The 12,983-nt window shown below is 40.5% G+C and overlaps 1 long non-coding RNA gene across 1 annotated transcript in view; it reads left to right on the forward strand.

Annotated features, from left to right (window-relative positions):
- The window catches only part of LOC118169176, a 12,975-nt gene extending 197 nt beyond the window's left edge, over positions 1-12,778 (forward strand). Inside the window, exons 2-3 of the long non-coding RNA XR_004751952.1 lie at positions 3,083-3,179; positions 12,567-12,778. This is a non-coding gene — a long non-coding RNA (uncharacterized LOC118169176). The remainder of the gene's footprint in view (positions 1-3,082; positions 3,180-12,566) is intronic.
- Positions 12,779-12,983: the final 205 nt, after the last annotated feature.

A 12,983-nucleotide genomic window follows, 5' to 3' on the forward strand; every position in this document is an offset into this window, starting at 1 on the left:
AAATGAGACATTTTTTGATTGAAAGCAAGGCATTTTGTGGTGAAAACTACATTTTGGGGTGAAAGCAAGACATTTTGGGGTGAAAATGAGATATTTTGAGGTATATTATGAGATATTTTGAGAAAACTACATTTTGGGGGTGAAAACAAGACATTTTTAAGTGAAAACGAGACATTTTTGGGTTGAAAGCAAGGCATTTTGGGGTGTAAGCAAGGCATTTTGTGGTGAAAACTACATTTTGGGGGTGAAAACTAGACATTTTGAGGTGAAAACTAGACATTTTGAGGTGAAAATGAGACGTTTTGTGGTGAAAACAAGACGTTTTGAGATGAAAATGATACTTTGAGGTGAAAATGAGACATTTTGAGGTGAAAACAAGGCATTTTTGGGTTGAAAGCAAGGCATTTTATGGTGAAAACTACATTTTCGGGTGAAAGCAAGGCATTTTGTGGTGAAAGCAAGACATTTTGAGGTGAAAATGAGGCATTTTGGGGGCGAAAACAAGACATACATGGGTGAAAAGACACTTTGGGGTGAAAGCAAGACATTTTGGGGTGAAAACATGGCATTTTTAGATATTTCAGGGTGCAAACGAGACATTTTGGGGTGAAAACGGTGTTTTGAGGTGAAAATAAATTTTGTGTTGAAAATGACATTTGGGGGTGAAAAGACATTTTGAGGTCAAAACAAGATAATTTGAGGTGAAAATGAGACATTTTGAGGTGAAAACGAAACATTTTGAGGTGTTAGAGCCCTCCTGGCTCTAGGGGTGCTTCTTAGCTGCAGTTCCTCTTGTGTGGCAGCACTGCGGGGGGAATATTCCCAGCCTCCTGACCCTGCAGGAGCTGGTAGCCACGTCCAGCGCCCCTCACCTTTCTTGGCTTCCAGCGAGTCCCCTGCTCCGTTCCACAGCTGCCAGGCTGCCTCTCGGCCTCGTGTTTGGAGGGCTTAGAAGACCGCTCTGTGTATGTTCAGGAGGCCTCATGCTGCTCCCGAGAAGGAGAGCGGGGCAGTGCGGCTGGGCAGGAGCTCTGCTGCCTTTACTCTGCTCCTGCAGTCCCTCCCTGCTCCCAGCGAGGTGAGCCATACTTTCATGTGCTTGTGGTGCTTGCTGGTGCCCAAGTCTCAGAGGAGTAATTCCCTGATTTCAGGTGCTACTCTGTCATAAAAATCCCAGAGCAGCAAGGCATGGTTGTTCTCTGACTCACGCTTCTCCATATTACGTTGTTAAATACCAAACATATGAGCCCGGTTCTGCCTTTGGCTGTACCAGGAAAAATCCAGAGTAATGCCACTTGGGTGAGGGACATTATTCCACACCCACTCCAGCGTCATTAAGAGCAGATCTGTTCCCATTAGTTATTTCTCTTTAAATACATACACAGGTCTCCCTTGATGTTGTACCAGTATGAATTTTTACTGTCTTTGAATACTGCTTTTGGCTGTACTTATCACACATTAGCTGAAGCTCATCAACTATACTGCACTGCCATTCCCATGTTCTGTGATTTTTATCTCATTTTGGGAATCAATTTGAAAATCACTCCAATCTCAGATTTGTAGCATCAGTTTTAAGTTGTGTGACCTGATTGTGTAAAGGACATGCTGAAAACGTAGCTGCCTCTGGGGCAGGTATGCGGTGCAAACTGCATTACAGCACACTGAAGTGGAAGGGGGATTTCTGAAGACAATGAAGTAGCACACGTAAAGCCTCTACAGATTAACAGCCTTTAAAGCTAAGATAAACAGTTGCAGTTATCTTGTCTGACTTAACTTCCTGGAGTTAATTCTTGCCTGAATTAGAACAGGACTTCCTGAACTAATTTATGGTTATGGTGGCATAGGAGGTTCTACCAGCTTTTTCACAGGTGATCTGTGGCACCCTATTCATCAGCAGAATTTAAAGATTCATTTGCTTTGGGTCACTCTGCTTTGTAGTTTTCTTGTCTTGTTTGGAATTGTAGTAGTGGTACTGCGGACACTGGAACAAATTTAGCTTCTAATAGCTCCCTAATTTAAAGCTAAATTCAGAGTTTTTTTGACCTAGAACTCAATAAAGACTCCACAGGGATTCCCTATACAAACACACAAAACACAGCCTTTGTAGAGGGTCCAGGCGGAAGGGAGCAGCAGTGCAGGATATTGTTCTCAGAGAGCCCTTCTGCTCGTCAGTCACAGGCTACTGCAAACCAGGCAGGTTAACATACCGCCTAATTATTTGATGGGATTCATATTCTTTCACAAATGCGATGAATAATGCACATGTGTTGAATCAGGCCAGAGGAAAACTATCCCTTCTCCAGCTTATTATTAACTCCTTGTTGTATAACACACTTGAAATCGGTTGGTTCTGTGGTATTTTAATGTGTGGGTGGGTGGTATATATATGTGAATAATTGTAACTGTAACACATCTCTTTGATATTTGACTTGAAACTAGAGAACAAAGAGGTATTCTATCAACCTGGTTTTGCCCCTGCTTAATACTGACATGCCCCCTGCAGTGGGTATTCCACATTTTTTTCTGCTGTAGGTTTGAAACGCTCCACTGATGGGGCTTAATCTGAAGAAAGGAGTTCATTTTTTTGAGGGATGTGTTTTTTGATATTGTGGTTTTATTTCTCCTTTATTTCTCTCTCTCTCTCTCTCTCTCTCTTTTTTTTTTTTTTTTTTTTTTTTAAGTTAATCCCATCACATGTTCATATGTGTCCTTGAGACTTCTGAAAATATTTTCTCTTCCCCTTGGTAGGCCTACAATATCGGTGCATAACTTTATGTTTTATCCAGTGCTTTTATTCTCACTAAAACAAAATGCATTTGAATTGTGATCTATCTTCAGTCTTCTACAGGGGCCCCTTTATGTAGAATGAGTGTATTTTGAGAACAAAAAGTCTTTTTTTTTTTTTTTTTTTTTTTTTTTCTTTTAACGTATTCAGCAAACAGTGTTAATTCTTACAGCATTACAGAAATTTAAACAATCTTAAGCGTGGAAAACATATGCACACCCCTTTGAAAGCGCACACCTTGTCCCAATTTCTGCTGCAACCAAAGGAGACTCCAACTCTCCAATTCCAATTTTGCAGGCACCTCGCAGAATTGCTTTTTTTCCACGATAATGAGCAAGAATGGGGTCCTGGAGCCCTCTGGTGGATGTCCTGCAGAAGACAGGCAGCGGAAAGCGTAAGTAAATGAACTTTGAAAATGCTGTTGCCATTTTCTCATCCTTATTTCTCAGCTGATTATAAATGTGCTTAATTTGAAATCCAAAAGGTGATTATTTCTGTCACTCCTGAGAAAACTCATGTCACAATTTCAGAGTCTCACAAGTGAATTAACCTGCATCTCAAGGCTACAATCAGATTTAATCAAGACTTTCTGTCTTTACTCTTCCTTGGTAATAAGAAGTTCTATGCGATCATTTATTTATTTATTTATTTATTGTCCCTCTTTGCCTCCTCTTACTGCTACATGTACATTTATCACAATTACAATGGTCTTGTAGTCAAATAACAGACAATTCTGAGTTTGTGACAAATTAATCTGTTTCATTCACAGGTATAAAAACTTTTATGATAGAGAATCAGGTGATTTAACTAAAAATAAATAGAAAAGTAAGTGAATAATAAGTAAATGAATAATTTGTCATCTTTCTGTCAGGGAGCTCATTGTGCTTTACATTTGTGTCTTATTTTATATACAGTAGGCTGGAAAGCAGAAAGATGACATGTATTTCCAAAAATTTCAGTATGTATCTGTGACAGATCTAGAAAGAAGAAATAGGAATTTAGGTTCCCTGACTCATCCTGCGCTAACAAGTTTGTTCCTTAGGAGCATTTCTGAGGATGTGAAAAAACAAAGCAACTGGGGGACAAAGTCCTTTTTCAGTCTCTGGTTGTAACACGTTCAGCAAAGCTGGTCTATAAAGGGACCGGGGTGTGTGCCTTTTGCTGCTCCATTGATTTGGCCAGCTTTAAAGGAGCAGTAAGAAGATGATACTGAAAGGCCTTGAAGAGATGGAGGCTTTTGTTCTGCAGAAGGCCCTTGGTGCTGTTATGTTGGATGCTGATGTACTTAAACCATCAGTAGTTCAAAAAGTAGTTCTAAAGTTGGTGGTGGTTAGAGCAAAAGTCAAACAAGAAATGCCCAGATGAAAATGTCAGATGATCCCGCAGTTTGGAGGAGCTTTTAGACTGCTGAATATTTGGACATGGTGACCCATGTGCCGATGCTGTAAGTGGTGTGTGCTCTACATCAGGCAGCTTTTCTGAGTTTCTTGTAGGTGTAGCTAGTCAGAGTTCAGTGATGGGCTGATTCTTAGTCACTGCATATGACTCTCACCATGCAGGTTTTCTTTTTGGCAAGTGTAATACAGGGCTTTCTTGGTAGCGTTGTCTGGGACAACACTTACTGTTGTGTTGTTCTGAAGCAACTGACTTTGCAGCTTTGAGACTGCTGTGACTCTGCATTTTATCTGTGAATGCAGGCCCTGCTGCCACGAAGGACGTTCTGTCTCTAGAATGTTTCTTCTCAGCCATGTGCCAAGGTAGATAGTGGACACTTCGCCAGGCCAGGACCAAACTGGTTTAAATACCATTTATTGAAAGCTCGTTGGTTTGCCATGTGTATTTTATATAAAATATTGACAGGACCTATTCTGCTGTTGCTTTTATATGTGAAAGTAATTTTTGTGTTCTGCTTTTTTGTAGCAGCTAACTCAGCCAGAACCCGAATATAAAGGTTTTCCCTAATTTAGAGGAATTTTAAGAACTGGAAAATTTTAATACTTGTCTAGCTGTATTTGAATGTGTCTCTGAATTTGCATAATAAATGCCTGATCTTTGCTGTTGGCAGAACTAAAATATGGAGAGGATCAGAATATGATTTAAGCACTCCGTCTTTCTCTAACTTTTGTTCAGATGTCATGGGAAAAAAATTATTTCTGTACTAGAAAGAGCTTAGGACACTTAGGTTCTGATTCTCACCTCCCTCTGCCTTCGAACATTATCTTCATTTTATAGATGGACAAGGTGAGGCTAAAAACACTTAACATTTTGTTAAAACGTTTTGAGGTCTGCTACTGAAAAGTGAACTCAAAAGCTTCAGACTTCCTGTGTAATTATGTAGCTTTTCTTTTACTTATATAACCGCTTCATCTCAGGCAGGCTGAAAACAGAAAACATGCTCAGCTGGGATAATGTATCTGCCTGCAGAGCATTCTGATTAAATTACACACTAAAATTATACTTGGGTAAAAAAAAAAAAAATAGAGAAAAAAGAAAGAAAAAAAAAAGGATGCTGCCCTCAGGAGTTCCCTTAAGAGTTCCAGGCAATTTGTGTCTTTTGTTTTTGATGGCTGGTATTTTTGGCCAAAATATTCCCAGCAGGTAGGGAAAGAGTACAAGGTGCATCTGGTTTCTTGCCTTCTTTTGATGCCCTGCTCTTGGAGGGTTCTGCTTTTTAGATTTGATTGGCACTTGAAAAAAAAGTTTGAAAAACTAGTTTTAGGAGACAAAGTTAGTGAGAAAAGCTGAAGCGTCTGCAAACAGATATAACCATTGAAGAAATACTTAGCAATTTTGTTCTGGTTCCCATAGGTGCATATTAGTAAAACCACTACAACAGTTGTATGGTGGAGGATGAATGTTGTTACACAGAAGTTGCCATCTTCTAATGTGGACTGTGTAGGAATTATCCTCTTCATACAGCACACCCTGGTGAACCAGAAGGATGAATTTATTCCCTTTAAAATTTTACTGTACTCCTAACTACTCCCCATGGAATCAGTTAATCCCGCAGTTGCTGAGAAAAGCACCCTAACTTCCTTGGGGTAACCCACTTATTTTGCTTCTTGTCCGAAGCAGTCCTCGACCCTGGTTATTGGGCAGCAGGTGGGCAATTTGTGTCAGAACTGCTAGAGCTGACAGCTGAGGGCTGTTGAAGAGCAGTGCAGCAGCTGAGCACTAGATGCCACTCTGAGGCCGCAGTAGGAGCTTTGCAAGCCTGCTGCAAGAGCCATCCTGGTGGAGAAGGCCAGGATGCAAGGTCCCAGAAAGCCCCGTGCAGGAGGGAGACAGGCCGTGCTCCTTGCGTACCCCCCCAGGTGAGGCTAACAAACCAAACAGTGAGAAGGTGAATGAGGGGCCACCGGCAGGGGATTCAGCCCCCATGGGAGTCAGGGCCCACAGCAGGTGCTTCAGATGGGAATTAAACTTCCAGAGTTAACAAATAATCTCCCAGCTTTAATGGCTTCTGCACAGGTGTACTCACTTTCACCTGTTAGCCAGATGGTATCAGAAGGAAAGAGGAAGATCAAGGTGAAAAGGCATTTATAGCTCCCTGGGTGGAATTTTGTGAGAGCTTAAGGATGGTCTGAAGACCTGTGGCTCTTACGCTGTTTCTGCTGGTACGGTCCCTCTGCAGGCAGGTCTGTAAAAGTATGTGATCAGTAAAAATGTGGCTAACCTCATCCTACACCAATCCCCTGTGTGTCCTAAACATTGCAGCATTGTGCTGGGAACCAGACATCAAAACTGTCTATAATCTGACTTAGCTAATGGACATGAGTCACAAACCTCAGCATGAGACTTGTGTGGCTCACAAAATGCAGGAGTACCTGAAAAAAAGGTTTGGCTCGTTGTCAAGATAACGGCTAGTTGTGGAGTTTGGATTCAGATCAAGGCTGAAATGTGAACTGAAGTTTTGATGGGACAGCATTTTTTCTGGGAATTGAGTTTGTCTTACTGAACAGTTTGAAAGTGAATACTTTCTGTGAATGCCCCTTACTATACATCTTTTAAAACAATATTCTCTGTTCATACAACGTAATGTTAGCAGCACGAACGTGTTGCTTACAAGTACTGAAGAAGCTTCCCGAATTAGGGGTAGTGACAGCAGGCAAAGACTTTCTCGTCATTAACTGGGAGGTAAGTCTGAGTAGGCCCTTCACCTTCTGAACTGCTGAGCTCGTGTTTCCGCCTAAACACCCCATGCTTTATATGCGTGTGTGTATATGTATATCTATCCTTTTATATAGAAGGATTTACCAATGCGATATCAGAGCTTTGAGTTAACTGTGTAGCTTGTAGTCCTCAGCCTTGAAGAGGAGTACATGCTGATCAGGAGGAAACAGGAAGGAATAAATCTCAGTAAAAATCCTACTCATTGATGCGTATTATTTCTCTTTCAATTACTTGATATTCCTACAACAGGAAAAGTGTGCAATGCATTGCTGAGTGAGTTATGCTGATCTCAAATAGTACGCTTACAGAGAAAATAAGATCTTTGCTGCTACTAGCTAGAGGAATATTTTAAGGAAGGGTAGAGGCACGTATCTCAGAGCTGCATGTTCTGGGGTGCTGACTTCACTAGCACTGCATTGCTGGTCGGTGGTCCTGCTCAGCCCTCCCATCTGTGCTGTGACTGGATCCAGCCTTGTTACAGGAGATGTCTGTGTGGGGTATCTGACTTTAACAGAATTAAGTACTCAAAAATAAATGCTCTTGGCAAAGTGCAAGTATAATGCCTCATTTGACTATTTTGTTCTCTGTATAAAGGATAAATACCTGTTACAGTTGCTTGCAAAACGAATTTCTGATTTACCTCAAATGGTAGAGGGTTGTCTTTTTGGTGCTGAAGTTTTTGTTTATGCTCCCTGCTGACCAGTTTAAACATTTGTTACGTGGGGGCCGTAAACCTTACTAGTGAAACAGGTAGCATGGGCTAAAAATTCGGCAGCACTTCAGTAGCCTGGCAAAATGATTCTAGTAAAAAGCACCAGAAAGAAATATTCCATCTCTCCTGCCAGCACTAACCTTCTGGAAAAGCTGCATACCAGCAGAGTGACTGTTCAGCGATGTATGGAGGGCTCGTATGTGTTTTTTCCACGTATCCATATGTGAATGTATATTATCCTGTGGTTGTCTAACCCACCTGGGGTCCCCTAGGTCTGTGAACTAAAGCCTGCGTAGTTATCTAACACAGGATATTGGGTCAGTTTCTGTTTTCCCTAACCTGAATTTAAATGCAGAAGCAACTACTTTGAAGTAGAGCATTCTTGGGTATTAAGGAAGGCGCTTGGTCTTTCGTATGTAAATTACCCTGCCATTGCACACGCAATCTTTTATCCATGAAGCCACCCAAGTCCTAACCTGGAATTTCAAGGTTTTCTGTCGGCAACATCCATCTTCTGTGGCCCTCCTCATATTAGCATTGATCTACAGTGGAAATAGAGAACACGGTTGTGTTATTATATACCCAGCTGCAATTTCTGTTCCAGTGATTGAGTGTACATACAGAATTTTTGAAACATGGCCATTCTAACTTATTTTGTCTTCCTGTCAATAACATGGCACTTGTCCAAATTATGGATCAATATCAGCTGATCTTTTTATGTTAAACTGTAATGAAGTTGCGTCTCTTATTGGAGATGTGATCTTGCTTCAGGCAATGCTTTTAACTGAGAACTTTGGAATGGAAATGGGGGAGAGGGGAAACAGAAGTGGGGGAAGGACATGGAGAGGAATGAGCAAAAGCTGGGAAGAGAGAATAGCAGCAGTGAAAGAGCTAGGAATGAGGAAGAAAAAAAGAGTAGGGACAGGGTTATGGAGAGAACTGGCTTGTTAGGAGTTGTGGTACTGTGAGTAAGAGCTCTGCTCTTCTGTACTGTCAAAAGCCGGTGGTAGACACTGGGAGTGAAAACCTCTCTTGAAATCTCGGGCAATGCTTCCTTTAACTTTGTGGGTGCCTCACTTTGTTTCAAACAGTTGGTGAAATGAAATAATTTAAAGAACAGAGGAAAAAGGGATGAGGCAAGGACTGGAGAATGAGAGATGTAAAAAGATCAGCCTGTCTTTCCCTTGCAAGGAAGCAGTACAGGATCAGCTCTGCAGTGGCTTTTCCAGGCTGGTATCTAGCTCTGAAGAGTTTTGGGGTATCTGTGCTGTGCACTAGCTGTAGCACTGAGCAGGTGGGTGCCTCTCATTTCCTACTGCTGCACCTGCTTTTACTTCAACTCTGTTTTACTTTGTTAGAAAAAGTGTTGAGGGGAACTTCTGTAATCCCTGAACCCTGTTTCTAGGGTAAAGGGTTTATGGAAGAAAGATGGTGTGTCAGGCTTTCAGAAGAGTCTGAGAGGGACTGTTACATTGCTTTGTAGGGAAAAACAGTAAAAAGGGGAACTTTTTAGGAAAAAATGGAATCAAAACAAATCCATAGAGGGATATCACCTTTTATCTGCAAGGGCCTTCTCTAATACTTTTTCATTATCTCATCCTCTTTCCTTATAGAAGGTTATTTCACTGCTGCTTTGTCCTGGCATTTTCACAAATTATTTAGTGAACTCTATGAAAGTACTATTAGAAAAAAATATCTGAATCATCTTAACCCCATGGTGTGTAGGCACGAACAAAGTTTGTGGTAGAGAGAGGGGGAATCAGTGTGAAAGTCATTCTCAAACTAGAGTTATCTGAGAGCTCTGTTAATAAGGGGTATTGTGTAGGATGCCTAAGCTTTTTTGCTCATAAGAGACTGATGTTCAGCCTGTTCTTTATTTTCTTCCTCATTTTTCATCTTATGCTTTACCAAAGTTTCTGCTTTCTTTTGCCATATTTTTTCCTCCACTGGACTACACCAGTTTTATAGCTCTTTCTGAATAAGGAATTTGTGTGTGTAGGTCTTTCTAAATGTTTTAGTTACTCCATGGAAGCATCTAGACCAAAACAAACACAGTGCTGGATTTCAGAAACACATAAGACCTTCCTAAGACTTGACAATTGGGCAGATAGAAAACCAGAGATAAGTAAGGGGAAAGGAGGAACAAAGCGACTGGGTTGTCTACTGTCAGAGAACTGTAGCTGAGTTTGGAATTGAATTTGGATTGTACAGTCTTGTATGGACATCTTTAATCTCAAGGATATTCCCTTTTTGAAGCCTTAAGTAAAGAATACCCAAGCAAGACCTCTCAATTTCAAGCCAATGCTAGAGGGAACAAAAATAGTTAAGGCTGTGTGACTATGTTAGTCAAAATGCTTTCAAAGTTTTAGTCTGGGATCCAGTTTATTTTTAGTTTGGTACAGTATCAGGTCCCTAGGGTTTAAGGAATGAATTTGTACATTGTTTTAAAAATCCTTAAATTATAAAGATTGGGTGAGCTGTAACTTTGAGGGCAACTTTGTAGTGGTTAGGTGCCTCCAAGCTTATATCTAAATATCTCGAGACTTTCCCTGTTTTTAGGACTTTGGTAGGTTAGGGCAGTGTTATTATTCCACTTCTGCAGGTGAAGAACTGAGGCACAAAGACGGTAATGATATTGGGGTTCTTAAACTGTCAAATGAAAATGAAGCCTTTTTTAAAGTTTGGGAATAATTTTGAATGTGAAAGCTGGAATATTTTATACAAATTTTAAAAATATTTTTCTTCAAATTTTTAATTAGTTTGTCAAAAATAATTGCTCTGGGGGAGGGGAAATTATACTGAATCTACATTTTCAGCTTAAAAACATAGCAAAAAAATCCAAGTAGCTATAATTACCCTGGCAGAGCAGGTATGGTTAAGCCACATCTTTTGCTACTAGGCCTTTTGCAGTCCACGTTGCTACTTTAATCGCTTTAGTAAGGTAGAGGAAAAAATCTTAAGACCAGTACCTAGCTTTTCAAGCAGTTTGATAATGTGTTGGTGTGAATCAGCACAGCTGTGCTGGGGTCAGCAGGGTCCAGCTGACAGTCTGCTCGTAACTGTGCCACCAAGGTTCACTTTCTTTTTCTAAACCAAGAAAAGCACAGAGAATTGTGTAAGTCTGTGCTGACGGTATTTTCTTCAGACATGGGAGGGAATGTGGAAGGGGCAAGAAGCAAACCTGGGAGATGTGCAAAACAACAGGAACAAACCCAACCAAGAAATAACACACCCTCACCACTAAAGCCTTGTTGTAGGAGACCCAGCATTAGTTACAAAGCAGATGCTGGTAATGTTTCTGCTCAGCAGGGGACTACAAACATATGTCCCACGTCCCACTCTTCATGCGACTATTTACACAAGTGTAAAGTAAAGAGAAGGGGCTATCCCTGTTAACTGGTGCTCAGCAGTAAACAGGTTCCACTTGTGCATCGGTGTCAGCAGAAGCAGGGTAGCAGGGAGTGAAGCTTAGAGAATTCAGCCCAAGCAAAGCCAGATAAGTTATTGAAGGATATTTCCATCAACTGATTTGCTAGTTTGCAGCACCAAATAAGTGAGGATACGGAGCAAAATGAGGGGAAATTCTTTTAGTTTTGAATGAACATTTTTTTCCTTTGGATTGAAATGCTTGATTTTAGTGTAATAAACTAAATTTCAAAAAAGCAATGCAGAACATTTTAAAGATCTGAATATTTCATATTCAGAATATCAGGTTGATTGTTTGGACTTTCAGAAAATTAATTATTCTAGTCTTAACATAAATAATTTTTAAAATTGTGCAGTCAACACAGATCTGTATTTTAAGTTCTTAATCAGCTTTACCGTTACATATGAACTCTCCAATAAGGGCAGTAAATTGTCAAAGGAAAAGGGGTAAATTGGTCATAGTCTAACTTCAATGAAGGTGAGAGAGTTATACCAGCTATGAATTTGCCACACTTCAGAAATGAGAAGTCAGACTTATGGCTGCGTATCCTTCTCTTACGCCTGCTGTTGTCTGTGGGAGCATTGTATTGGGAGCGTTGTTTGCATTACAAGAGAACTGCGATGACTGAATTGTAGTTGAGGGTTTTCTTTGTCTTCTGTTAGCAGATAGATTACCATAACTGGTTTAAACCCATTCCTGGCAGAATTAAATCGATTCCAGTGGATTTACACTACAAATGAATTTATTCTGCAGTTTTCATGGTTTTCAAGCCCAGGACTGCTGGCTTTGGATGATACTGTAAAATTTCAACCAGTTATCTAGGACCAATTCTAGAAATGTATGCTTTATAAAAAAGGATCTTTCTAGACTGAAAATTTACAGGAAATGCTGCTGGAAGCTTGGTCCAGTGATCCTTCATTCTTTTGTTGAACAGGGCTGAGACTTTGGTTCTGTTCTTCGTGATATCACTAGTTGTGGCAATCACACTTCTCAGTGCCTTCATTTCCCTACCCTGATATATCTGATATAGGATATTTAATCTCCTCTGGAAAAATATTTGAAATCCATGGTAGAAGATAAATGTGAGTAAAACATGGCTCTGATTATAGTTTTGTTCTTCTGTGTTTTCCATTTCGCTTTTCCCATCTGTACCTCTAATATTTTTACTGAATGTAGTAAATGATGTGCTGACCTACTGTCTTTCAGTTGTGTCTAATAAAACTTTATACACATTTTCTTAAAATACAAATTAATTTTAGAGAAAATTGCATACATTTGTAAATAGAAAATACCAGGTTTGCCTTCAATTTGTCTGTAATACAGCACTTCAGGAACACATGTTGTTGCTGTTCTGTAGCTTTGTAATGAGACGGAAGGATCAGAAAGTTTTTTGTTCCATGTTACGTTTCAGCTTTCTTTTGGTAATTACAATACCAAAGGATCTCATTGCTCTGTCACTTTGACTTTAGGGATACGCATGGCAATGCTGAAGATGGAATTCAGAGCACTCAAATGCCAAGAGACAGTGCTGTATAGGGCTTGTGCTGTGTTTCCTACCTAGGAGAGAATGTGGCCCACAGTCTGTGTCTTAGTTCTGTCTTGTCTCCTGTTTCAAGACAGGCATCTGTAGCCCTCACTGCCAGTATAAAAGAGCTTCCTTGGCGTCCTATTGGCAAGCTTTGGGGACAAGACTGACAGCTGATGGGCTTCACAGACTGACAGGTCTGTGAAGAAGGAGCCCTCAACCAAACGGACTCATTGGATGGACATTGGCATTTCCACAGAGTTCAGTGTTACAGTGACCAGCACCTTAGAAGTAAGACCCAAAGAGTCCATTATACTGCAAATGGAGGCCCCAGCTCCTAAGTGTGATACGCTGTCCATGA

This window comes from Oxyura jamaicensis, chromosome 6, assembly GCF_011077185.1.
Source record: "Oxyura jamaicensis isolate SHBP4307 breed ruddy duck chromosome 6, BPBGC_Ojam_1.0, whole genome shotgun sequence".
Classification (NCBI taxonomy): Eukaryota; Metazoa; Chordata; class Aves; order Anseriformes; family Anatidae; genus Oxyura; species Oxyura jamaicensis.